This window comes from Erpetoichthys calabaricus, chromosome 1, assembly GCF_900747795.2.
Source record: "Erpetoichthys calabaricus chromosome 1, fErpCal1.3, whole genome shotgun sequence".
In the NCBI taxonomy this organism is placed as follows: Eukaryota; Metazoa; Chordata; class Cladistia; order Polypteriformes; family Polypteridae; genus Erpetoichthys; species Erpetoichthys calabaricus.
In genome coordinates this window covers 109,831,579-109,859,486 of record NC_041394.2, presented here as the reverse complement: position 1 = coordinate 109,859,486, position 27,908 = coordinate 109,831,579, and the positions used below count along the sequence as shown (strand labels likewise).

Here is a 27,908-nt window from a genome sequence, read left to right as displayed (position 1 = left end):
CAAAAGACTCCTACACATACATGAAGAAAACTCCCCACGGGAGATACCCAGCTACTAGGACCCTAGAAGTTTGAGATGGCCACATTTTCGATCCTGCGTTAGAGATATATGAAGAAAATAATTGCTGAATATAAATGTTTCTGCTAGTTTTTGATATTTGATGAATCTTTAAACCTCAGTCTCTATTTGCCAAGCTAGCATAATTGTAATTTCTCTGATACCAATTTGGTTTTATGGCTGTGGTTCTCAGGCTCAGCTCTTGGGTAACACTTTGGCTAAAAAAATTCTTGTACAATCAATTTTGGCTTATTTTCCTGCTTCTCCTTCTACTGTGTCACAAATTTCAAAGTTTTTTCACTTTTAATTGAAATTTAACAAAAGCATTTTATATATGAGTACATATTAATTTTTTCTCATTTTTCTTTCTTATTTATTTTGTTAAATGGTACAATTACTTCCTAAATAAGTAAATAGTTGGATACGGCAATGCTGAAATTGCTCCTCTTTTTTATGCATGTGTGTCTGCTCCTCTCTAATTGTCACTAATTCCACAGAGGTAAAGTGAATTTATAAGAAAATAAAGGAAAAGCTCTTGACTTGATAGTTTTGGCTCAAATTAGAGTCTTAAACTAATGTCAGTCCATTTGTCCATCCATCCTTATTTCTAACCTGCTTATCCTTTCCTTGTTATTAAAGTATAAAGTTCTTGTTTTATCTGATACCTTGCTCCATCCTTTCCTTCTGCAATATCAGAAATGAAAAGTAATCAGACTTTGATTTGTTTTTGAAATGTAGAAAGTTACTTTTTTCTGTCATGGCTTTTAATGCATAGGAACATATTCATAATCTCCTTTATTAACTAAATGTTAATTCACTTGATTGTTAAGATATTTTTCTTAAACACTAGACAATTAATTAACAAACAGGAACAAAAAAAGGGTAGCCAAGGCTAAATGGCTAATTTTGGAAAATTTGAATTGTATGTTTTAATCACGATTAATTATATGCATTAATCAGTGTTAGGAAAGACTGGATGAAACAATGAGTAACTGCTATTCTTCTTCTCTATAAAACATTTCATTGGTTTTACCAGAAGAGTAAAATATACTCTTCTAACAAAGCAGGCAGAAAATACACATAAGTCACCAAAAATCAAATTAAATTCCTTGTTCTGTAGCCACAGGAATTAGTCTTTAAATTGAAAATTGGTTATAATAAAAACAGGGTGCAGCATTTTAGGACCAGGGTTGGCAACTCCTACTCTTAAAAAGTTATGAAATATATAAGAGAATAAAAATAGAAAAAAGGCCCAGTTAAATAAATAGTGTCAAGTTAATATAGGAAACATGTTAGAAAATTGTTTGCTATGAAGGTTTGTAACCACAACGGATTTCCTCAAAGATGAGCTTGAGAACCACACTCTAATGAGATTAATGACATTATTGATCCTGTTCTGTCTGATATGAATCAGACATATAGTAATATTTGAAACATCAGGTTCATTTGCATTTTACTTACATGTGGGACATTAAAGATTGACAGCACAGTATGTTGCTGTGTTTGAATGTCAGATCAATGTCTTAAGTCCAAAGATCCTGTTAGTATGTCCAGTGTACTGAGGATTATGAAGTCCCCTTTGGTGCCCAGCTGTCATTCTGTATTTAATTGAGCTACTTGAAACCACTGTGAGCTCTCGTTTTCAGAGACTTTGGAAGCCCTCCCAGATGGCAGTGTCTCATTCTTGTGTAGCCATCTACTCACCTCACATGGGGAGAATGTGAATTTATACCCTAAAAACACACAAGCCTTCTAAATGAAGCATCAAGGCAAGGCTGCTTTAAAAGAATCAAACATATAGGTATAGCCAGTGAGGAGTTTTCATAATCTTTTGAGTGTAGTTTATGTGAACAAAGAAATTAATGTTAGTTTGTTTTTTATAAAGATTTATCCAAAAGGGTGCCCAAATCCAGTTTTGTGCCTCTAGCATCAAGTAATAATTAACGTGCAACTGAAGTTGAATCATTTGTTCTTTTGCATTGGCTAAATGCTACCAGACTTCTAGTTTCCCAACTTGATAACAATCAACCAATGACATCTGCCATTGGATGTGCTATGAAGTCACTCAAAACAGGTTGAGTGCATAAGTAGGTGCAACGGCAGTCATTTTTATTAAGGAATGTTTTTAGATTTGTAGTCATTGATTGTCAAAAAAGATACTGTATCTTTTAAAGATACTGTAGGATACTTTGTATTCTTTTGATTTAAAGTGACAAAATTGTGCCTCTAAAGAGAGCTAATCATTTAAAAGAAGTCAAGCTGGAGAATATATCAATTCCACAAGCACCTAATTTCCCTTACAAATCTCTGAAAGCCCAGCTGTTCATTGGCAGTGATACAATATTGGTCTTTTGTACTTTTAGAAAGTAGATTAAGAAAGGCACCATTTTAGCAAGCATATCAATATATTCTGGAGGGAAGTTTCAAATAACTTGTTTGTTATGCAGTTTGGTGTTTGAGCTTGATTTGCAAAGTTTACGTGTGGCTGTGGAAATCTTCAATATTCCCTGAGGGACATTTTTGAGTGGTTAGACCTATTCATCTAAAACAAAAAGATAAACCTCAAAAACTGAAAACCCTAAACATATTCTCTAACCACATAGACTTAAATCCCAAATATTTTTAAACAAATGATATCTTTCAACATTATAGCCAAAACAGGTTCCAGTAGTATCTTCATAGTGACTTGCTGCATCCCATGCGTAATTCAGATGAACAGGATTTCTTCCCGCAGCACAATGAGGTTATGTCTTTTACTGTGGAATGTGTATCTTGGCATTTTCAGCTGGCACAATATCTGAAAAAGAGGGAAGAAAATAAAATTAGAATTCCATCAATTCATTTAGCTGGGAGCCTGTCCTGGCAGCATCTGGCATAAGACATCAATCAACCAGAGATAGGCCACCTCATTTCCTTTGCGGAACAAGAATTAAATTGTAGGACTGTTATTATAGTTTAGAGATGTAGCCACGCATTCACATATATTTTCAGCTTCCTAAAATAACAGCTCATTCTTGCTGTTTGGCTTGTTTAGAAATCTGTGTTTATGAACATTGCTTCAATTTTAACTACTAGTAAAAAAAGAGAAATTAGCATGTCACTGTATTTATTGAATACATAGCCTTATCATTGCCATTTGGTAGCAAAGATTATGCTAAATCTAAACAGCAGTACTGTCAATTATGATGACTAAATGTAAGACACATCTTGAATAAAACAATAACATCATCTTGGGTACTGTTTAAAATGAAGAATGACCAAAACAACCCTAATAAACACCAGTAACAGGAAACAAGATAATTACTTACTAAGCAAACTAGTGATTATTCTAACTTCCTAATGATCTTTGAATATATTGTGCAAGTGAACATTTCAATATATTTAGTGTCCAAAGCTACTAAACCAGCATTGGCACATGCTTCATGTCAGGTTTGCTGTTGCAGCAGATGTTAGCTGATTATCTTTACAATTCAGTATCATTCCATGTCCTAACTCAGGATGTCTTGAAGCCATTTTCTCTTTATTTATTTTGACAAAGATATACTGCATTGACATGTGAATAGAATGTGAGCAAGTGTTTAGTGTGCTGTTTTATGTTTACATATATCTTTATAGTGATAATACATGCATTAGAAAACCTTTATGAACATTTCCACTGTAATCATAAAGTTAATAGATAATCTAAAATTGTCTGCTTTGCTCACCAGAAGACAGACCAGAACTGTCCACAAGAAGAAGTTCAGGTCGGCTTATCTGCTTTTTCACCTTAACCGCAAGTTAGAGGCCTGTAAAAGCCAAAAAACACATTTTTCCTTAGTCCCTGGCCACAAGTAGAACATTAACTAAAAGAATGTTTGAGAACATAGGTCATGTACGATCAGAATTTGGTCCAAGGGGTGTAGTGAGCAAGCCCAAGAGCATCATAAATGTAGATTCTACCAACACCATGGGGTCTCTGTCTCCTTCCATCAAGTCCATTCAGAGACTGTGCTGGATCAAAGACTCATTGACTCAGAAGCACAATGCAAGACTGAAGGAACCCCATTCAAGTTGTACGGTTATCCATATTGTCAATTCGTGCTTGTATATAATTTTACTGACTTCAGTAAATTTTTCTGTTGTGTTTTATTAAACAATAACAAAGAGTTGAATTATTTAGTTTTTTTGTTATGTATTTGTGTTATGGCATGATATAAATTTACTAGTGTTATTTTACCACAATGCAATCACGTTTTTGTTATGGACACTTCTGTTTTGTACAAGGAAGTAACTGAGTTTTTTTTTTTTTTGTTCTTTATTTCGCCTTATACAATTTCTTGTATTAGGAATTTGGTAGTTTTCGCATACCCCTTGGGGTCAGAGTGCAGGGTCAGCCATTGTACAGTGCCCCTGGAGCAATTACAGGTTAAGGGCCTTGCTCAAGGGCCCAGCAGAGCAGGATCTCTTTTGGCAGTGATGGGGATTCGAACCGGCAACCTTCGGGATACCAGCGCAGATCCTTAGCCTCAGAGCCACCACTCCGCCAGTTGCTACAGTAAGTAATGAAAAACGGAGGTTGTGTTGAATGAAGTCATTGGAGTGATGGCGTTTAAGTCGGGTACTCGGGTACATTCACTGTCACGAGTTTGACTGCTTCTTGTGCTATTTAAACTGATTCAGGTTTCAAATTGGTTACAAACCTATGACAGTTTCTTGACTGTGGTTTCAGTCCGTGCTTTGGGCTTAGACGTTTCTTGGGCTTGTTTTTCTGGTTTTGGCAATGCAAATTTTTTGACTTTCAATTCATCTTCGGGCATGTTTTCAAATTTTTCCTTCTAGGCTGACATTTTTCATTCATTTTTCATCCATTTGCTTTGTTTCTGCTTTTGGCACATTAAGAGCCGTAGTATAAAGAATATTATTCTATTGAGTGAATAAACCTTTGAACTTGTTTCTCTGCTTTGTCTTGAACTCTTTCTATTAAAGCACCTACAGATAAGAAAACCATAGATATAAGCAACCCTACTTCATCCTATCCATGACAACAAGTGGAGCCGTAGATCTCAGCTGCATCTCCATGAGCGGATGGTAAGTGAAACTTACTAGAGCAAGATTCAAAGGTTTGGGATGTTCAAGTCTACACAGAATGTCTGAAGGTAAGGTTAGAATCACCTTTGGACTTTTCCAAAACAAAACATGGATATAACTGAATCTCCAGTATAACTGTCTGTTGCGTAAAATGTCCCCCCAAACTCTGAACTTATTTTTTTTTTCAATTTCAGAGTCACTGGGAGGTTAAGTCTATGTCATCAACACTGGATTGCCATAACTAAGTCTAGATGTCACAGAATTTAACAAGTTCATTTATAATTTCCAGAGAGCCTATTGTGGGATGAAAGAAGGCAGAGAAAACCAATGGGAAGAAAATGTAACCTCCACACATCCACAGATCCTGTGAGAAACTGAACCCTGGTCACTGGAACTATGATGGCAGGAGCATTAATAATGGAGCTACTATACAATCCTGTATTAAAACAGTTCTTTATGTCAAGAGTTACAATATGTTGTATTTTTAGATAAAGTGATATAATATTTGCCATATTCTGTTCCTTTTTCTGACATTTCTTGAGTTTCCACCCATTCTGTTCCTGAAATGCATCTCTAGGCTCTGCTTGAAGAGCTTTCAGAGACTTTGTAAAGTATTACATTAATTTCTGAGATTTTCTAAACAACATTGAAAGATTATAACTGAGTTTATTCAATATTTAAAGAGTTGATGCTGTATTTTGAAATTTGTTCCACCTTTTTAGTTGACTTTGAATTCAGTATCTTGCAATGTCATCATTAGATTGGCTACCTTAATATTGTAAAAAAAATTATTCAAAGTCATCCGACTTGTGAAAAGTAAAGGCAGACCATGACTGCACGCAGTTCTTAGAAATTTGGGGTAGTAAACTGAGTCAATGATGAAAAATACACATTAAACATGTAATGACATTTGTGTGCTATTGTTAAACTGATATTCCGAGTTCAGAATCAGAGAAACAAGAGGTCTGATTGAGAAAGCATTTTAGTTGCCTGATGAAATGTTTGATCAAAACAAGATCTAAAAATGGGTGTATTGGTGCAATGTACTGATAAATTATGCATGTGCATTAATTTCTATTATTACTCCTATTATATGTTGTTACACATTTTATGCATTTCTTTTGCTGTTCTTCATTTGTGTTGTTTTAAAATCCTCATGGGAATAAAGGAAAATGTTGAGATAATGAAATGTATAATAATAATAATAATTCTTTCACTTTTCTCCATGTTCAAAGTGTTCCACACTGGGAGGACCCAGGATGCAAACCCATGGTCTCCTTACTGCAAGGCAGCAGCGCTACCATTGCACCACCTCCATCTGGTAGACCTTGACTTCTTATGGCCCTGTAATTGATTGAGAAAAGGAATGGATGGCTGTCAAATTTTCAATACACAATTCACTATGAAATGACACACACTGAATCAAAATTAATTACATTTGCAGGAACCAGTTTCAGGTTGTTTTTAAAGAGTGTCTTTTTGATAATGATATTGTTATTAAACTGGTATACAGTTTCCTGCTATCCAATAAACAGATAGCTATTTTCAGAGTTTATAAAAGGAGTGATGAATGTCTGACTGGGGAGAAGTTTCATATAGTACGAGAAAGGGCAGTTTCCATGACATAGAAAGTCACAAAAGACCACACTTTGTCTGTGTAGATGAATCAGAGTGCAAGGAAAGTGCATGGCCACTATGTGCTACAAAGCTTTTCTTGAAAATCAGCCTTTGTGTCATTCCTCTTCTTGAAAACTAACCTTGGTTAAGTAATACTTTATTGTACTATATAAAAGAGTTTGAAAAATTTGTCACATTACATAAACTGTTGGTATGAAATGCATGTCAGAAAAAAGGATAACATAAACTCACAACATTCATGAAATGTGCAGTGTATTAACTGATAATAAAGTAAAATGCTAACATGCTCCTTTGTGCACAGGAAGAAATTTGTTTGACAGGGGAAGATATTCCTATTTTATAACAGACATGTAAATTTCCCACTTCTGACACTTTTATTCAGTTATTAAAAACTAAAGGATTACCATTCCAGCAATTCCATTAATATACTAAGTGCAGTTAATCTGTTGCATTCTAGGGTTTCAGTAATGGATGGCTCACGGCCTGTTGGTAACAGCCAATTTCCCATTGTTCCAAATATTTATGTGGGCTGTTAAATAAATATTTAAATCCTTGACTGTCCAAAGAATTCTTTGTTCTTTATTTTGCCCCTTGAGATCTTAAACCATGTTCTTTCAAGCTAGATATGCTGCATCCTACTGTAATCGCCTGAGGGTTATATTCTATCTCACATTTCTTATGAAAGAAACAGAAAAACGAACAGAACAGCAGTAATGTTATGTAAGATTTTTTTCCCTTTGTTTCCATCTTTTCTATTTATTTTCCGCACAGGCAAGGACATATGGAGCAAGCATTGTTGCATTTCTAACAAGCTGCTCTTGGGATTGCAGTTATTGACTGTTAGCAAGGAGCACATTCTGCTGATATTTCAGGGTACAGTTTTATTAGATGATCACTGTACATGACCATTAATTGATGACAATGCTTAAGACATCTTTAGTGGCAGTATGTAAGGAACTGTAAACAAACAAATTCTCCATTTTGTCTCAATGCTACATGAAGGTTTAAATTATTATGAAAATAGAAGAGCAATGACAGATTTTTCTAGGAACTTTTACTACACTGCATGTTTTTTACTAATTTGTTTGTTCAGTTTTAGATGTTAAAGCATTACAATAAATAACATTATACTGTATTATTATTGTGATATACTATATTTTTCCTATTCCCATTCTTCCAACCACATGACATATTGCTACAATAGTATCAACAAACCTAACTGGAAGGTAGCAAAAATATGCAAAAAAGAAAGAATTAATTAAATAACCAAGTACAGTATATTGTCAAAAGTATGCAGGAACTCCTCCAAATGATTGTGCTCAGGTATTTCAGCTATACCCATTATTAGCAGGTGCATAAAATCAAGCATGTAGCCACTCATTCACCATGGAAATGAGGAAAATTTAATACTGTCCTGAGGTAATTCTGATCAAAGCCTTACTTACCACCTGCCTTATAAACCTGCCATTGCCCTAAAGCTCCTTCCAGCAGCCCATGGTGTCCTTGCACCGCTGAACTGGCAGTTACCCTAACTAGGGTTCAAATATGGTCAGACATCTTGCTGTCTTACAACAGAGAAGGGCAGGTCTGATGCTTGTCTATCAGAGTAGAACTTTGTCCTGTATCTAGTCAGCCCAAAGATCATCTAATCTTTCCCAGACCTCCATGGCCTTATTCAAATTAGAACAAGAGTGTGATGAAGGGTAACCTGCTCCTCATCACTGATGAGCATTCAGACTTTTTTGTGAAAAATATGAATTACTTCTATGACTCTGTAGATTTTGGTCCTTTCTGGAAGATAAAATTATGCCAATTGTTTAGAAAAGGAAAAGGTTAAAGAAAAAATACTTCCAGTGGCTTGTGTGGCTTATGAATTATAACATTTCTTATACTCGGCTTCTTATATAGTGTGGATACTACAGGGTGTCACAGACCCATACAAACCTCAGACACAATTGTCCACCCATAGTCATTGGTTAAAAACAACCTTTTTATTAAACCAAATACCTGATACAGGTTTCTTCTTTTTCACAGTTCAAACACAATGCAGTTCTTTACTTTTATTTCTTCACGCCTTCCTTCACTCCTCCAGGCATGTTTTGTCCTCTTTCTCCCTACTCCAACTCCAAGATCAAATTGAGGAGACTACTTTTATGGAGGACTCAGGGGTACTTCTCATGTCAGGACACAGTGGAAGCCCTTCTGGATCTTGCAGATGTCCCATAAAGTAGGGACAGCCATTCCCTGCGGCTTCACCTGGCAGCCTCCACAAAACCAAACATCGCTGCTCCATGATATTACAGTTCTCAGCACACCCTGCAAGTGTGTTTATGGGTATGCTGGTGCTGGAATATTGCCACCTAATGTATTGGGGGAGCATACAGTCTTGGATGACTGTCTCCCCTTGTTCATCCACTATACTGGCCAGGATGCCAGCCCACCCCTGTCACAATACAAAGATTTAGGAGGTTTATTAATTACTAGGAGATTTATTAATTACCACCCCCAGGTTTGGTTTACCAGATATACAATTTAAAGAGATTGTTAGTTTCATGGGAATTGTTACATATGCATTATATTCACTTTTACTTTAAAACTTTTGTAAAAACAATACTTGTGCTTTATTTCCGGCCCTGGGCGTGGTTACATATCTTTCTCACAGGACGTATTCTGCTGTTCTGCTTAGCTTGCTGCCTGATCATTTCAAAGCCTGTACAAGCTTGCTTGTCGCTTGTCGTTGTTTTAAGACCTGGGAGCACATGAAGTGTGTCTGCCAACAGCAATCCAACAACTGCTAAGTTAGATGTCCGTGTTTTAAATGATGTCTCACTGCCTTGTCTCGCGTGACATTGAAAAAACAATACTTGTCCTTTATTAATGGCCACGGGTGTGGTTAAATCTCTTTCTCGCAGGACATATAATGCTGCTCACGTTGTCAAAGGGGGAAGAGGGGGGATGCTAAGGAGATGCCGTTGGATCATCTGCTATCTTTCTGCTGCTGTTCCTGCTGTCGTGCTGCCTGTTAATCATTTTAACAGCAGCTGTCCTTTTGCCACTTCGTGTCTCTGCCACTCACATTGTGAAGGGGGTTAGGGTGGCTGAACGCATGCAAGAAGCGGTCGGATCATCTGCTGGGTTTCTGGTGCTGGCGAGCTGGGTGTTTTGCTTGTCACTTGTCGTTGTTTTAAGAGCTGAATTTGCATTAATTACCATTTGGTATTTGGTCTGCATATTTACGTTTCCTTTTACCATTAGTAGGACATCATAGCTAGAAAAAAGGGGAAAAATTGAGAATTTGCAATGCAAGTATACTTGTCACTTTTCCTACATAGAGAACTGTGATGTGTGTGAATGGTGTCCCCATGTCAAAGTGGCCTACAAGAAGTGTTCCAGTAACAGGGAGTGGGTCACACACTTGCAACTGGTGATGGTTAGGTTGACCTTTATAAAGGAACACTTTACTACTTGTTTATTCCTTCTCTGTGTTAAATGATATAGGATATAAATGAAGTCCTAAACAGGTGTAAATAGTTTTTCCTTATTTTTAGAAATTCTAATTAATGTCACTATTGCAGATATGTTCTTTAAGTTAAATTTAATAATGAAGGGAGATGTTTGTGAATTTAAAGCTGTGCATAGATCTAGAAAGACTATAATGTGATACTTTGCACTTGAGACAGGGCCTTGAAAGACTGTAAAAGACTGCACATTTTTTAACATTGTTAGCATTGTTTATTTTTAGTTGTCACATTCTAAGGTAATAACCATATATTATTTTTATTGTGGTGTCCAAAATGCCTATTAAGGTGATTTTGTACTGCTGAACCATCTCTAAGATGACTACATTCAATTTCAGACTTTGAAAACATCTTGAATTGTGAACACTTCCTTGCAGTTTATCCTTCATCCTTGCCACATGTTGAGTTTCCTGCCCTCTAGTGCCCATTTGGGAGTATTCCCATTTCTATTTAATAAGCAGTTAAATGTTTGCATTTGCAGTTGCTTTCACATAAATTCACATTTTTTTCCTCTGTCACTCTTACAGTATGTAATTTTTTTGGTGGATTTTTAAGTTTTAGTTTAAGCTGACTACGAACTACAACTGGATGCATCATGTGCAAGGCCATAACCAGTCCCAAGCAGGATTTAATTTTGCACCAAGAAAACCTATTTACTGAGTGACCAGGCTATATGAGAAGAATGTCTTTAGAATGTGGGCATACAACCTGACTGCACAGGGCAAACCAATGAAGACATGGAGGAAAACATGCAAAACCCATACAGACAATTAATGGGGATGCAATTTCAATGCAATCTCCAGGAGCTCTGAGGCATCAGCACCAAGCACTGCTACACCATCCATGAAACCCTAATACTAATTTTAATCTTTGAATTGTAAATCTAGCAGTGAGGCAAAATGAAATCCGTAGTGGCAGTAGCTCAAGTTTGATGTGTACCTAGTCTTTTTGTCCTTCATGATTTTGTAAAGCCTTTTATCAAGAAAAGGATGGCTGTCTGTGCTTATCTGTCATGGTGATAATGACACTGTCACTTACAATAAGCATTCAAGTTGAAGAGAGCCATATGCTGCCATTTTTGCTCCACCTTTGTGTAGCTTAAGGCAAAGTCCCTGAGCGACAACATTTTCTAAGCCTAACCTAGAAAAATGCGTGGGTTCCTGCCATACACAGGGACAACTAAAAAAGGCTTTTATTATATAAGCACTGCCCACAGATTTCCACCTCTAAGTACACAGACCCCCAGAGATAGTATTGAGCATTGCCAGGCCATCTGCAGAAGCTTTTCGGTTGGCGAGTTTGTTACTGTACAAAACAAACAGACACTAAACAGCAGCTGTAGATGAAGTGCATTTGACATGTTTTACCTAGAAAATGACCTCTGAGAATGTGCAGCTACAAATGAGATATAAGGGAACATGAGCACAATGCCGTGCATCTCAGAATTTGGAGGAAACGTTGACAAATCACTACTGCTTTATTTTCATATCATATACTGTAACCAAAGACTTAAACATTACACATTAAAACTTGATTAAAATGTAAATGAAGATTCCAAAGAAAATAAAAACAAGTCAGATTTTCATTGACAGTTGGGTGCTGTTTCTTCACATTTTTGAATAAACAATACTAGTGAAGGATGAAATCAACTTTGAACAGTTAAAGAATATTAAAGGATTACCTGTGGAAGCATGGAGGTGTTTAGGAGAGATGACAGTGAAGTTTTTAACCAGATTGTTTAATGGAATCTTGGAAAGTGAGAGGATGCCTGAGGAGTGGAGAAGAAGTGTACTGGTGCCAATTTTTAAGAATAAGGGGGGTGTGCAGAGCTGTAGTAACTACAGGGGGGTAAAATTGATGAGCCACAGCATGAAGTTATGGGAAAGAGTAGTGGAAGCTAGGTTAAGAAGGGAGGTGATGATTAGTGAGCAGCAGTATGGTTTCATGCCAAGAAAGAGAACCACAGATGTAATGTTTGCTCTGAGGGTTTTGATGGAGAAGTACAGAGAAGACCAGAAGGAGTTGCATTGTGTCTTTGTGGACCCGGAGAAAGCATATGACAGGGTGCCTTGGAGGAGTTGTGGTACTGTATGAGGAAGTCGGGAGTGGCAGAGAAGTACGTAAAAGTTGTACAGGATATGTATGAGGGAAGTGTGACAGCGGTGAGGTCTGCGGTAGGAGTGACAGATCTATTCAACGTGGAGGTGGACAGGTTGACAGATGAGATTAGACAGGAGTCCCCGTGGACTATGATGTTTGCTGATGACATTGTGATCTGTAGCGATAGTAGGGAGCAGGTTGAGGAGACCCTGGAGAGGTGGAGATATGCTCTAGAGAGGAGAGGAATGAAGATCAGTAGGAACAAGACAGAATACATGTGTGTGAATGAGAGGGAGGTCAATGGAATGGTGAGAATGGGGCAGTAGAGTTGGTGAAGGTGGGTGAGTTTAAATACTTAGGATTAACAGTACAGAGTAATGGGGATTGTGGAAGAGAGGTGAAAAAGAGAGTGCAGGCAGGGTGGAATGGGTGGAGAAGAGTCTCAGGAGTAATTTGTGACAAACGGGTATCAGCAAGAGTGAAAGGGAAGGTCTAGAGGACGGTAGTGAGACCAGTTATGTTATATGAGTTGGAGATGGTGGTACTGACCAGAAAGCAGGAGACAGAGCTGGAGGTGGCAGAGTTAACGATGCTAAGATTTGCATTGAGTGTGACAAGGATGGACAGGATTAGAAATGAGTACATTAGAGGGTCAGCTCAGGTTGGATGGTTTAGAGACAAAGTCAGAGAGGCGAGATTGCGTTGGTTTGGACATGTACAGACGAGAGATGCTGGGTATATTGGGAAAAGGACGTTAAAGATAGAGCTTCCAGGCAAGAGGAAAAGAGGAAGGCCTAAGAGAAGGTTTATGGATGTGGTGAAAGAAGACATGCAGGTGATGGGCGTTACAGAGCAAGATGTAGAGGACATGAAGATATGGAACAAGATGATAGGCTGTGGCAACCCCTAATGGGAGCAGCCGAAAGAAGAAGAAGAAAAAACAGAAGTGAGCAAAAGACTTAAAAAAAAAAAGATTTATTTTAACACCCCTGGCACCTTTCAGGGGCTTGTTCCTGCATATCATCCAATGCTACCAGGATAGCCTCCCCATGAGCCTCAAACTGTATTAAGTGGGTCCAAAAGGAGGATGGATCAAATTTTGATTCTTTCTCACAAGAGGAGTAGGACATCAGCAGGTGGATGACTTGTTGGTGGTATGACAAGGCGCAACATGAGCTAGGCACATACAGTACATTATATTCCCACAAAGGATTGGTTATAAGTTGATATTTTTCCACTTACGTGCAAAACAAAGCTTAAAGTAGCGGACTTTGTCCAGTCTTGGTAATATTACTTGTTTTGGAAAGGAAAAGGGTGGGATTGGCAATTGAGGCTTCTGCAACGGATATGCAGTGAGAAGTATGGGCTTTACTAGGGAGACAAGACAGCGAAGGAGAGGTGTCATTTTAGCTTTTGTGTAATCTTAAAAGATAATTACACTTTCTTTTAGCATTATTCTGTTTCTTATCAATGCTTGTCATGACATACTGCTCTAAAAAGATATGCGTTTGAATACTAGGTGAAGCTATGGGATGCCAGTCATGGCATCTTATTTTTACAATTTGTTTCTTGATGCATATTAGCATATATATATATATATAATATATATATATAATATATATATATATATATATATATATATATATATACAGTGGAACGACCAGAGTTGTGGAACGAATTATGGTCGTGAACCGAGGTTCCACTGTATATATATATATATATATATATATATATATATATTTTAAAGCAGTCATATATTAGAAATGCCTTGTTAGATAAGAGCACTGTAGGCAAGTGCATCACCACACATTACTAAAACCAATTAGAAATCATGCTGGGCTTTTCTTTAAAAAATGTATGCAAAGTATTGCTCAACAGCTGTAAGAAGTGAGTCTTTTCAGTTTTTTTTAGATGAATTCCTTTTTTTTCTTATAAAACACACAACCACTTATAAGAGAAAAACAGCACAATCGAAACATAATACAAATTGTTACACAACAAATACATAATCTTGGATAAAGGAAAATGGCATGAATGACTTGTATGTACGGTACAAAGGCATACGTACTGTATATATAGTCTCCGAATTGTGACCGTGGCACATGTGAAAGAAACCCAAGGGAACGTGGGGTTGCAGAAAGAACATCGAGCCAGGAAATTACCCACTTTGTCCATTGCCTCCTTAGTGATGTCTTTGTCAGCTTTGCAGCTAAACCTGGGTACACAGCCTGACTCTACTCAGTAACCTGACAATAAAAAGCCACAGTTGTTTTGTTATGTTACTTATCTTTCACCAAAAATGTTATGAGATCATTTTGGGCATTGATTCCAATGCACATATGAATTCTCCTTTTGATAGATCTCCAGTCCAGTATAGACTCCAGCACTGATTTATTTAATCATCAAGCAGCCTTGATTTTCTTTTTTTAGGTTTTCGCCTAGCACAGAGCCTATCTGTGGTGTACTACACTTGTTTTACTTAACATTGAACTTTCTCCTGGGAGGCACAGTGGTATACTGCTGCTGCTTCACAACAAAGAGACTCTGGGGCTTCCAGCATGAAGTTTGCATGATCTCCACATGTCTGCTTTCCTCTCACATTTCACACACATGTAGGTTAAATGGATTGTTGATGCTAAATTGGCCCTGTCGTGTGTATGTTCAACCTGAGATCCCTGTCCAGGAATTATTCCTGCCTTGTGCCCGATGCTGGGGTACGCTACAGCTGCCCTGTGACCCTACTCTGGCTAAATGGGTTTGGATGAATGTTTTTCTTTACTATATAACCATGTACTTTGTAATCACCCATGCTATATTTATGGCTTTGTTTTGTATGTTGCTTTAGACAAAATGTCTGCCAAATAAAAAATAATAAAAATAAACAAGAAACTAATCCAGGAGTTTGCGAAGTTGATCACATACAGGGGCTGAAACTGTGAAACTAATGAAGCTTAAGCTTCTGGGCTCCTACTCCTGGAGGGAACCCAGAAGTGCCTATAGCTCAGGTTGCTTAAAAATTGTGGGTGTCTATTGTATGAGAGTTTTTTCTTAAAAGTAATAATATAGTGTAATTCAATACAAAATAATACCTAAAATAAAAATTAAAAGATTATTAAAGTATCATGTAAACTAGCCTTAAATGGAAAAATGTTCAAATTAAAAATATTTCATTCTATATATACAGGTGCTGGTCATAAAATTAGAATATCATGACAAAGTTGATTTATTTCAGGAATTCCATTCAAAAAGTGAAACTTGTATATTAGATTCATTCATTACACACAGACTGATGTTTAATCAAATGTTTATTTCTTTTAATGTTGATGATTATAACTGACAACTAATGAAAGTCACAAATTCAGTATCTCAGAAAATTAGAATATTGTGAAAAGGTTCAATATTGAAGACACCTGGTGCCACACTCTAATCAGCTAATTAACTCAAAACACCTGCAAAAGCCTTTAAATGGTCTCTCAGTCTAGTTCTGTAGGCTACACAATCATGGGGAAGACTGCTGATTTGACAGTTGTCCAAAAGACGACCATTGACACCTTGCACAAGGAGGGCAAGACACAAAAGGTCATTGCTAAAGAGGCTGGCTGTTCACAGAGCTCTGTGTCCAAGCATATTAATAGAGAGGCGAAGGGAAGGACAAGATGTGGTAGAAAAAGGTGTACATGCAATAGGGATAACCGCACCCTGGAGAGGATTGTGAAACAAAACCCATTCAAAAATGTTGGGGAGATTCACAAAGAGTGGACTGCAGCTGGAGTCAGTGCTTCAAGAACCACCGCACACAGACATATGCAAGACATGGGTTTCAGCAGTCGCATTCCTTGTGTCAAGCCACTCTTGAACAAGAGATAGCGTCAGAAGCGTCTCGCCTGGGCTAAAGACAAAAAGGACTGGACTGCTGCTGAGTGGTCCAAAGTTATGTTCTCTGATGAAAGTAAATTTTGCATTTCCTTTGGAAATCAAGGTCCCAGAGTCTGGAGGAAGAGAGGAAAGGCACAGAAGCCACGTTGCATGAGGTCCAGTGTAAAGTTTCCACAGTCAGTGATGGTTTGGGGTGCCATGTCATCTGCTGGTTTTGGTCCAAGGTCAACGCAGCCGTCTACCAGGAAGTTTTAGAACACTTCATGCTTCCTGCTGCTGACAAACTTTATGGAGATGCAGATTTCATTTTCCAACAGGACCTGGCACCTACACACAGTGCCAAAGCTACCAGTACTTGGTTTAAGGACCATGGTATCCCTGTTCTTGATTGGCGAGCAAACTCGCCTGACCTTAACCCCATAGAAAATCTATGGGGTATTGTGAAGAGGAAGATGCAATACGCCAGACCCAACAATTCAGAAGAGCTGAAGGCCACTATTGGAGCAACATGGGCTCTCATAACACCTGAGCAGTGCCACAGACTGATTGACTCCATGCCACGCCGCATTGCTGCAGTAATCCAGGCCAAAGGAGCCCCAACTAAATATTGAGTGCTGTACATGCTCATACTTTTCGTGTTCATACCTTTCAGTTGGCCAACATTTCTAAAAATCCTTTTTTTTGCATTGGTCTTAATTGATATTCTAATTTTCTGAGATACTGAATTTGGGACTTTCATTAGTTGTCAGTTATAATAATCAACATTAAAAGAAATAAACATTTGAAATACATCAGTCTGTGTGTAATGAATGAATCTAATATACAAGTTTCACTTTTTGAATGGAATTACTGAAATAAATCAACTTTGTCATGATATTCTAATTTTATGACCAGCACCTGTATTTCCATCCATTATCCAACCCATTATATTCTAACTACAGGGTCACAGGGGTCTGCTGGAGCCAATCCCAGCCAACACAGGGCACAAGGCAGGAAACAAACCCTGGGCAGGGCGCCAGCCCACCGCAGGGCACACACACCAAGCACACACTGGAGACAATTTAGGATCGCCAATGCACCTAACCTGCATGTCTTTGGATTGTGGTAGGAAACCCACGCAGACACAGGGAGAACATGCAAACTCCACCGTGCCGCCCATATATTTTTCATATAAAATAATTATAAATAATTTAAAACGGTATTAACATTTATGACAGAAATTAAAATTTTTATTAACATTATTTATCTTAGACTAGCCGTAATCAGAAAAGTGAAAGCATATTTCATTGCTTGTGATCATTGTGAAGAACAACATTTCAGTAACTTTTTACTTATACATATCATCTTATAAAACCTTAAAATATACTAAGCATACCTATAATACAATTACAATAAATAATAACAATTTTAGCCATGTGTACAATTCAAATACAGTAAAAATTAAAAGGTAAAAAAAAAATATGTTCTTGGGTAGATACATAAAGTAGATGACGTGTTGTAACAAAACAAGGGAAGCTGTTGAAATTGCAATCACAATTTTAACTTGAATCACATTAGGATTGTGATTGCCTTTTCAATGTGATAGCACTCCTGATAGCGATGTAGACAAGAATTATCTTCAATTAACTGTTTATAAGGATACAATATTTTAATTACCCCCTACTCAGTGATAAATGTTATATTTAGAAAAGTAAAGTAAGTAATAAAGGCGAAATAATGTTAGATTAGCATAAGTCTATTGCTTTTATTAACAGCTGTGGCACAGACGTCCTTGCTGGTTGCCAAGGAGCCCCCATAACACTTCCAGCTTCAGGGCCCCAAAAATGTAAATCCATCACTGATCAAATAAATGATTTTAATGAGCAAAACAGACAAGTAGATGTGAAATATATTACATAAACCTAAACAGTATCATCAAACACCCTGTGTGGTGCCATTCCTTATAAAGCAGAGTTAAACTTCCAGCCATCCATTATCCACCTGCTATATCCTAACACAAGGTCATGGGGGTCTGCTGGAGCCAATCCCAGCCAACACAGGGCGCAAGGCAGGAAACAAACTATGGGCAGGGCGCCAGCCCACAGCAGAGAGTTAAACTTCCAGCCATCCATTATCCAACCTGCTATATCCTAACACAAGGTCATGGGGGTCTGCTGGAGCCAATCCCAGCCAACACAGGACGCAAGGCAGAAAACAAATCCCGAGCAGGGCGCCAGCCCACAGCAGAGAGTTAAACTTACTTTATAGAATTACAGATTTATAGTAGGGTGAAGGATTGAAAGTGTATGGTAGTTAGAAATGTATAAAAACGTGTGACTTCCCAGAGCAACTGCTGTAGGCTACATGGATTGAAGGGTGGGTTTGATTTATAAGACACATAATGCTTTCTAAATAGTAATGACTGAAAGAGGTAATCATGAGAAGCAACATCCACTGATGTAAATGAGAAGCTGGATAATCAATATCAGTAAAATTTACATAGCATTTGGAACTTTATGGATATACTAGATTAAATCTGTCATAAATACACTTGTGATGCACAGTCTGCCTTCTGGATTTAATTAACTACAAAGTCACTTCAAACTTTTTTATTGCAATGCATGCTTTTCACAGCAGGTGGTGCTATATCTACATAAAAGCACTTTAGTAAGTCATTTTTTTAAACAAAGGACCCTACCTTTGGAGTTTTTGAAGCAAAGAATATTGCATGTGTAATTCCATTATCTGTACAGTGGATATTATTGTATTTTTCCATTTATGGGCCACAGGAAGCCAAAGACTAAGCTATCAACAGTGGAAGCAAGGCTGGAACAAAGGTATTTGGAGAATATCCTCAGCGATATAGCGAGAATAGACAAATGTACAGAGACAGCAACAAGAACCGAGTCATCTACACCACCACCATGCTGCCCCAAAATAGTCATTTTTATAATATTCATTATTATTATTACAATTAATACTATCCATCCATCAATGTTTAACTTTTTTTCATTACAGGATTGCTTGGAGTTGATAGGAACCATCCCCAGACAGAAATTCAGTCTATCATAGAGCAAACTCACACACACACAGGCACCCACCCACTCACATTCAATAATGTTTGAATCAGCGATTTTTACCTAATATTCGCTTCTTCAGTACCTGGAGAAAATCCCACACAAATAGGAGGGAATTGTGAAAAACTATTTACAGTGACTGTAACCAGGCTAGGAGACTTGACTCAAATAATAATAAATAATAATAATTCATTACATTTATATAGCGCTTTTCTCAGTACTCAAAGCGCCATCCACACAGGGAGGAACTGGGAAGCGAACCCACAATTTTCCACAGTCTCCTTACTACAAAGCAGCAGCACTACCACTGCGCCACCTGTGAGGACAAGGCCATTAGGTTGAACAAAGTACTGTTTTGATACACCAAGACATCAATATCTGTGTTAAATGTGAAAAGATATTTTTTAGGAAGGAATGCATGAGCATTTTATTCCCTTTCATATCAACTAAATGATGAGATCGTAGTTTTTGTTTTGGGCATAGTGGTGGAGTGCTGAAAACTGCTGTGTCACAGAATTTTAAGTTAAACCTCTCCCTTTGACTTCTGACAATGAGCTGTTTACAGATTCCTCCAATGTCTGTGTGAGTATTCTTCAAGTACTCCGATTCATTTCCCAAAAATGTGTGTGTGCTATTATTGGGTAACTAATGAATTTGAATAGACATGTTCTAAATGAGTAGTGTGCCATGTGCTAGGTCTCTCATCCAGGCATGGGTCCTGCTTTGTACCTAAAGTGATAGACACCAGCTCACCATGACCCTGTACTGGACAAAACAGGTATAGATGCTTATATATATATATAAAACTGTCTTTTAAACATTTTCATGACTTAAGCAATATACCGTATCTAAAATCATAGTAAGTCAAAGAAGAATTCTGCCTTAGTGATTATACTGACTACTTTCATTGGGAATACAGTATCTCATTTTTATTAAAACGTATTATCCTGAGCCACACTAGCTACCCAACACATTCAGTGGGCACTTTGGTAGTTATATTTATCTAGTACCAGATGAGATGCCCTTTTGACTCCAGAACAGGCTCAGTTTGTTGATTGAATGTAGTGCTAGAAATATTTACTCAACAGAATCACAACGCTTATACAGAGTTTTCAGTCATACATTGGTGCTGCAAATCTGCCATTCAACTTCATCCTAAATGTGCTTAATTGAAAATAGATTGTTGGGATTGTTTAGGTCACTGGAGTAAACTGAAGTTCATGTTGAGATGAATGCAGTGTGACATACTGCATTATTCTGCTGGAAGTATCCATTACACTGCCAAGAAGAGATGTACAGTACATGGTTAACAACAATGCTATGACAATGTAATGTTCATAAGGTATGAAGAAGCCTAAGAAAACATTTCCTCACCAATGCCCTGCCACCGCTCGCCTGTATAGTTGATACAAGGAAGGACAGATTCTTGTGTTCATACTGCTCATGTCAAATGATGACCCTAGTATCTAAATGGTACAGGAGAATTATAAAATTCCCTTCTTCCTTCATCCAGTTATGGTGATCGTGTGATCACTGTAACTTCATCTTCCTTTACTTAGCTGACAGGAGTGGATGGCAACATAGCTTTTTGCTGTTCTATCCATTCTTCTTCCAGGTCTGATATGTGTTCTTCTTCATGTAACTGATGTAAAGAACTGCCCTTTGAGCATTTGTGGCCATATTGTTAGCTTGAAGAAGTCCTGCCATTCTCTGAACTCTTTCATTAACACTGTGATTTTGCTTACAGAACTGGCGTTCAGTTAATGTGTTAAGTTAATCACATCTTTAAGCTCTGAAGGCTGTAATGTGTGAAAATCCCAAGAGGGCAGCTGTCTCTGAGATGCTGGAACTTTCACATTTGGGACCAACACTCATATTGTGGTCAAAGCCACTTAGTTCATGCATTTTGCCCACTGATGCGTGAACTCTTGACATGATGTTTACATACTGTATATATTCAGTTGAAGTTGTTTGAAGGAGTAGACTATTTGCATTAACAAGCAGATGTACCTAAATAAGTGACATAATTTAGAAGAGATACATGTACCTTAGTTCTCTGAGCAAACCTTTACTGCAGAGTTGTGACACACAAATTAAGTTGAAATAAACTACATATTTGTACTGTTTCTGCTATTAACTGTCCAGCTATGATGAACCTTTGCAATTGTTAATTTTTACTCAGTGATGAAATGAATTACAACATTGGTAAACATGCATTGTTTCTTATTTCATACACAAGTGACTGCTTCCCTTTACCCTCAACTCCATTTACCTGAGAGGCATCATCACAATACAGATATGTATGCACTTGTACTATCAATTATTTGTCACTTCACTATATTCAACAATGCCTAAACTAAAGTTTAACCAGTTCTCAAGAACGTCTATCCTGCCTATGTTTCGTGATGGGCATACTCATGTCTCATTTTTCATCTCTAACCTCAGTTCTTTTCAGATCTGCTTGCAATTAAAAAAATGGATGATTAACAAGTATTTAAGTGGCCAGCCGACAAGCGTAATTCATTTCAAATGATGAGTACTGCAAAAAGTTAAAACTTGACTGTAAATCATTTAACTGCATTGCCTTATTCGTCCAGCAGGAGGAAGCAAAGGATCAGCTTTTAGTCAGCATTGTTTATGTTTTTGGATCATTTGAAGTTTAAGCTCAGTTTCTCGTGAGTTATGTATGGTTGCATTCATAAAAATAAAAAAAGTATATTCTTACTTGTGCTACACATATTTATTTAGACATTACACACATTGGACGCTCAACTGGGTGCTGAGAAATTACTTTGACTTTGTTCCAACTGATTCATATTTCTTGTTTAACTTGCTTAATTAGGAGATCAGTTCATAAGTAATCCACTAGAATATATTTAATTTGATACAAAAAAAAACATATAGCAAAGGTGTGCATTACTTAATACATAATATTTTATTACTAAATACTGGCTTCATTCATGTTTCACCTTAATTTCAACACTCTTGCTTGTTAAATATATCCATCAATCAGTTTTGCATTGCAGGATTTTCTCTTCTAGGTACAAGCTGGATGGGCACCACAGTGCACACCCATATATATGCACAAACATTGACAGCAGGCTAATACAAAGCTTTTAGGAAGTGCATCTGGTAAAAACCTACACAGACACGAGGAGGGTGTATGAACCCCATACAGCCTGTGCCATCCACTCTGTGCTAAAGCCTTTGTTTCTTTAATTCTTTTTGCTATGAGCCAGTTCCTTGACCAGGCCAAAAGCGAAAACAAATTATTCCACTGAATTCACTAATTCAAATCATACAGCATCCTACAGAGTTGGTTAGCACGCTGCCTCACAATTTCAAGAGACTGGATTAGTATCCCAGCCTGGTCTTAATCTACAGTATATGGAGGGTTACATGTTCTCCTGGTGTCATCAAGGCTTCTTCTCTGGGTACTCTGGTTGTTATCCCCATTTCTGAAAACATTTACATCAGGGTTACTGATATGTCCAAATCCATCCAGTATCAATGAATATGGAATTGTGTATCTGTGTTTTCTGGTAGCCTGTTTAGCATTTGTTCATGACTTGCACCCAGTGCTCCACAGATAGGCTCCAGCTCCCTCCATCTTGAATTGAACTAAGCAGATTTGAAAATGAATGGACAAACTGAGTAACCTGCAGAAGTAAATAAATTTAGCATCCACTGCTCACACTATAAAAATAATAGTGGAATCAAAACATTCACAACAATTATTGTCTCATTTTCATGGATTGTAAAACACTGTGTGTGGGGTGCTTCGAGTTTGCCAGCCAGTGATCTGAACCCCATAATCTAATTCCACTGCAGAAAGAGTTTAGTTAGCAGGACCTTGATTCCTCCAGGATGTTCAGTGTTTCCCAGAATGCACTAACGAATATTGTTTTGTTTTCTTTTCAGGCTCAAAGAAGCTAAATGAAAATAGAGAACTCACCAATAAAATGAAAATTAAAAATCCTATTTATATGGTAAGCTGCTTTTAGAATATTTCTTTGCATGTTTATAATTGACTTGACATGACTGGATACTGTACAGTAACTGTCACAATTTTTCACACACGCAAAGCTTATTGACTTCTTCTCTCTCCTCAGGGCAGCTTACTTATGAATGCTTTTTTTGATATTAAGTATTCAGTAATAATGTTGTACTGAAATGCTAATTAGGAAAACTAAGCTGTAAAAAAGGAATAGGTGCAGCAAGTGCAAGTGAAAGTGGCTATGGAGCTCTGTACAGTAACGTCATTAGCCATAACGTTTCCTGTAAAGGTCACAAGTAATTTTAAGACCATGCTAGACTGATGTTTTATCTTTTAAGTCTTGATCAATTATCTATTAACCAATTATCAAACCCACATAATCCACTTCATGATGACAAGAGCCAGAGTCTATCGTAGCAATATTGTGTGCAAAGCATGAAGTAGCTAAGAATGGGATTTACACCAAGGTCTCTGATACTGCCAAGCAGCAGTGCTAGCCAGTAACCATCAAAAGAAAAAAAAAACAAAAACAAAACACAATCATATGGTTTTTCCTGATATCAAAACAAAAATACAATGTGTTGTCCTTTCCTTCTGTATAATGTATTCCAAATTTGCAGCAAATACTTAAGTCACACAGGAAGTATAGTGGCACTATGATTAGCACTGTTGTCACAAGGCACTGATCCAGGGTTTCTCCCATGTAAGGCTGCTGTCTGTTCTCTTCACGTCAGCTTGGATTTTTCTGTGTGTACACCAGTGTTCCTCCCATATCCCATTGACATGCCTGTTGGACTGTTTGGCCATTCTAAACTGGTCAAGGTTGCAATGGACTGACATGCCCCTATCAGATTTTGCTTTATGCTTAAAGCTGCTAGGATAGGCTCTGGGACCTGTAACCTTGAGCTGAATTACAAGTTTGAAAATATTCTCCTTTACTTCTTTCTCAATATATCACATTAGTAACCATTTTACCCACATAGGATGCACTTTACACAATAGTGACTTGATTGTGCTGACTTTGGCACTCGCAGAATTTTTACCATAATGTATACATCATGTACTAGTTTGTTTCTTTCAATAAACAAGCTGATCAGTTAAATGCCAACTTTATCCAATACAAATAGAATACTAACAGAATATGACATAACATTCTCAATCCTGCTTTATCCAATTTAGGGCCATAGGGTCTAACAGAACAACTATGGTGTAAAGAACATTTGGGGCGAACAGAACATCTAAGGGTGTAAATACTTACTGTCTTCTATTGAGAATATTTTCCCAGGAACACAAAAATGGACAGTCTGTGAACCTGAACCCTAGCATGTCCCAGAGAAAATACCAGTTCCCAAGAGAACATGAACCTTTAAGGCCCAACTCAGCTCCACCCACTACTCTGGCCATAAGTATTACATAATGATGCTCCAAATGATATGCTGATTTTCTTCCCAAATGACTGGATTGAGCTTTATAGTAATTTAGTTGCTGTGCTCCTTTACACGGTGTATTACGGTACTACGGTAATCACATGTTTCATTTTGCTGGTGTAGAGCCAACAGTCAGACTTTAGGAGAGAATGAAGGCAGGGGTATTGGCTTTTACATAAAAAAAGTGGAGTAATAAACTGAGAAAAGGGAATCTGAGGAGTGGTGCTGTGCAGAAAGAGGAAAAGGAAGAAAAGAGAGGTGCGTCATTGGGACAAATTAAAACAAAATGAGTACAAACCATTTCATTTTGTCCTGAAATTAAAAGGGAGACTCTGTTTGAGTTTGGATGGTAAGCTTGAGTCTGGTAAAACAGCTCACATTTTTAATTAGAAGAATAAAAGACAAAGAAAAATTTGCCTTTGCTCCTTAGTAAATAATAGGCTTGGCAGCTTAGGAGCTAAAACTGTCGATTTAATGTATAAACTTGTGTAAGTATGCTAGTATCTCCTTGATAAACATGAACACTGTATTAGAATTGTAACTTGCAATTATGACAAGACTTTTTATTTGCTTTCATGGCTTGTGTATTATGGCAGCGTTTCTCAACCTTTAAGTATTTGTGACCTGAGTTTTCATAACAGTTTTAATCATGACCCCCTAACGTTTTTTTGAAAGGAGCCCACTAATACCAATTTGTTCTTTTTTAATTAATGATATATCATAGAGTTGGCACCCTGCCCGGGACTGGTTACTGCCTTGTGCCCTGTGTTGGCTGGGATTGGCTCCAGCAGAACCCCGTGACCCTGTGTTCGGATTCAGCGGGTTGGAAAATGGATGGATATATTATAGATGCATATTTTATTATACCTACTTAACTTTTATTGACATTTATCTAACTCTATATTTATTTTTATAGTATCAGAATGTAGTTTAAGTTAATTTGTTTTGGTTTCAATAGATGTATTTTTCATATTTTCAATTCTTGTTTTCTTTTTTTCACATCCCGCCCCACAGTTTGAGAACCACTGTATTATGAATAAATATTTTTTTACAGGTGTTATTAGTTTTAAAAAGTATGTTTTAAAAGGATTTAATTTAGTTTAGTATTTTTATGGTCCTTGAACAATAAGCCTACAGAATTTCATTTTGTTAATAAGAAATGAACAGGTAACACCTGAGGTCTGCAGTGTAATTATTAAAGTACCACTTTAACATAGAACATAAGGCATTTACAATGCTGGTTATACAAGAGTTTAGTGTAAAAATAATTAAAAGAATAAAGAAAACAAATCGGAATTGGTATCAGAATCAACCAGATCTAGTAACATGAAATTGGTGATGGGAGCATCTCTAATATTAAATGTATTGACTGCTTTGAGGGGAACTGGAATTAGACGTTGCTAAGTTTCAAATTTCGAGGGAAGTGTCAGAACCAAAAAGACTGATGGTTAACCAGAACGTACTTAGGACACATTTCAAAAATCTTAGTCAGGAAATGGTGTGGGGAAAGTTTGGCAACATAACAATAAAAAGGAAGGCATAACCAGAACCCAAATCGCAAATTGCAGTCAAAAAGCAGGGCAAATATATTTTAACCAGGAATTCCAAAACAACCAAGGTCAACTAGAAAGCGCACAATGAAAATGTTTATATTTTTGACTCGAAAATGTTATGTGCTGCATAATTCCAGTTGATCTTGTCCAGCAACCACATAGCAACCATGCATACTGTAAATACTCAAAATGGAGGCACCCATAAGAAAAACAAGATGGCATCACGGGAGAAAGCTGCTTGTTTTCATCATTGTTAAAAATACATCAAGTATCAAAATAAGCATGACCACAAGATACTTTGACCTCTTTACCCCCTAAAACGGGAGACAGAGAGAGAGGGAGCATGCACTTATACAGAGCGTTGCTGCACCCACCATATGACAAGCCACCTCAGGATCCCAAATTAAGACCCAAGAGCCGCTGTGCATTGGGTGACACCTCAGAACCACACTAGTTCGAATGGAATGAAACAGTGTGAGGTTTTTATGGTGGCTAGAGAGCCAATCCTGCCCCCAAACAACTAAGTTTTCCCTGCAAGTTGGAGGACCTACTTGCAGGGCTAGATGCAGGTTAACATCATATCCAGAACAGAGCAAATTCAGGTTAAGGGCCTTGCTCAAGGGTCCAGCAGAGTGGAATCACTTATGGCATTTACAGATCAAAATAAATAAGTCCTGGTGTCCTTGTGTCATGATAGGCAGTTGAGGCAGGATTCCTGAGAGTGAGAAGAGAAAGAGTAAAAGACAAGCCGAATGATTAATCAGTAAACTGTTATATCTGTCAGGAAGACTTCCTGTTTCTGTTCAACTGATACTTTTTCTCCATAATAAACAGAGGGACTAGTTGAATTCACAACTCTGTTATCCAGTAACTGCAGGTTAATGACAGACATTATAAAAACTACAAATATCTGCTTTACTTCTAGGCTGATAGGTCCGCACTGAGCAACTGTGCAACATCTGGTGTGTATAACTGCTGAGCATGACAAGAAAAAACACTTCAGGAGCCTGATGATGCTCAAAGAACCAGGAAAAAGATCAAGGGAACTGGAAAAGCTGCTGACAGAAGCCACGAGAAATAATTTTAAAAGACAAAAATCCACAATTATTTGATTAATTGATGTGTGTATATGCATATACTTTACTATTGACTTACCTACTTGAGTCAAAACTAGTGATTCCTGGTAGGTTAAAATTTTAAACCATTATATTGGTTAGTGTTATTATTGATATAAAAATATACACTGCTCAAAAAAATTAAGGGAGCCCTTAAATCACACATTTGATCTTGATGAACAAAGTATTCAATTGGAAAATCTTTACTGATTAATACTGTGTAATCTGTTGAGAATGGTGTTACAATGGTCAGTGGAAACCAAAAGCACCAACCCATTGAGGGATAGATTCAACATCACACCAACAATCAAAGTCAAAAATTGAAATTACAGGCTTATCCAATCTACGTGAATTTCAGTACAACTCATAATGTGACTCAGTAATGAGTATGGCCCCCATGTACCTATATGCATGCCTGACAACATCTGGGCATGCTCCTGATGAAACAGCGGATGGTGTCCTGGGTGATCTCTTCCCAGATCTGGATTAGGGCATCAGTAAGCT

At 37.4% G+C, this 27,908-nt stretch overlaps 1 protein-coding gene across 1 annotated transcript in view; it reads right to left on the bottom strand.

The window, feature by feature from the left end:
* Nucleotides 1-1,678: 1,678 nt before the first annotated feature.
* Nucleotides 1,679-27,908, bottom strand: part of LOC114654568 (potassium voltage-gated channel subfamily A member 5) — a 131,617-nt gene continuing 105,387 nt past the window's right edge. The window contains exon 2 of the mRNA XM_028805192.2: nt 1,679-2,854. The gene's annotated coding sequence lies outside the window, so the exon portion shown is untranslated. The remainder of the gene's footprint in view (nt 2,855-27,908) is intronic.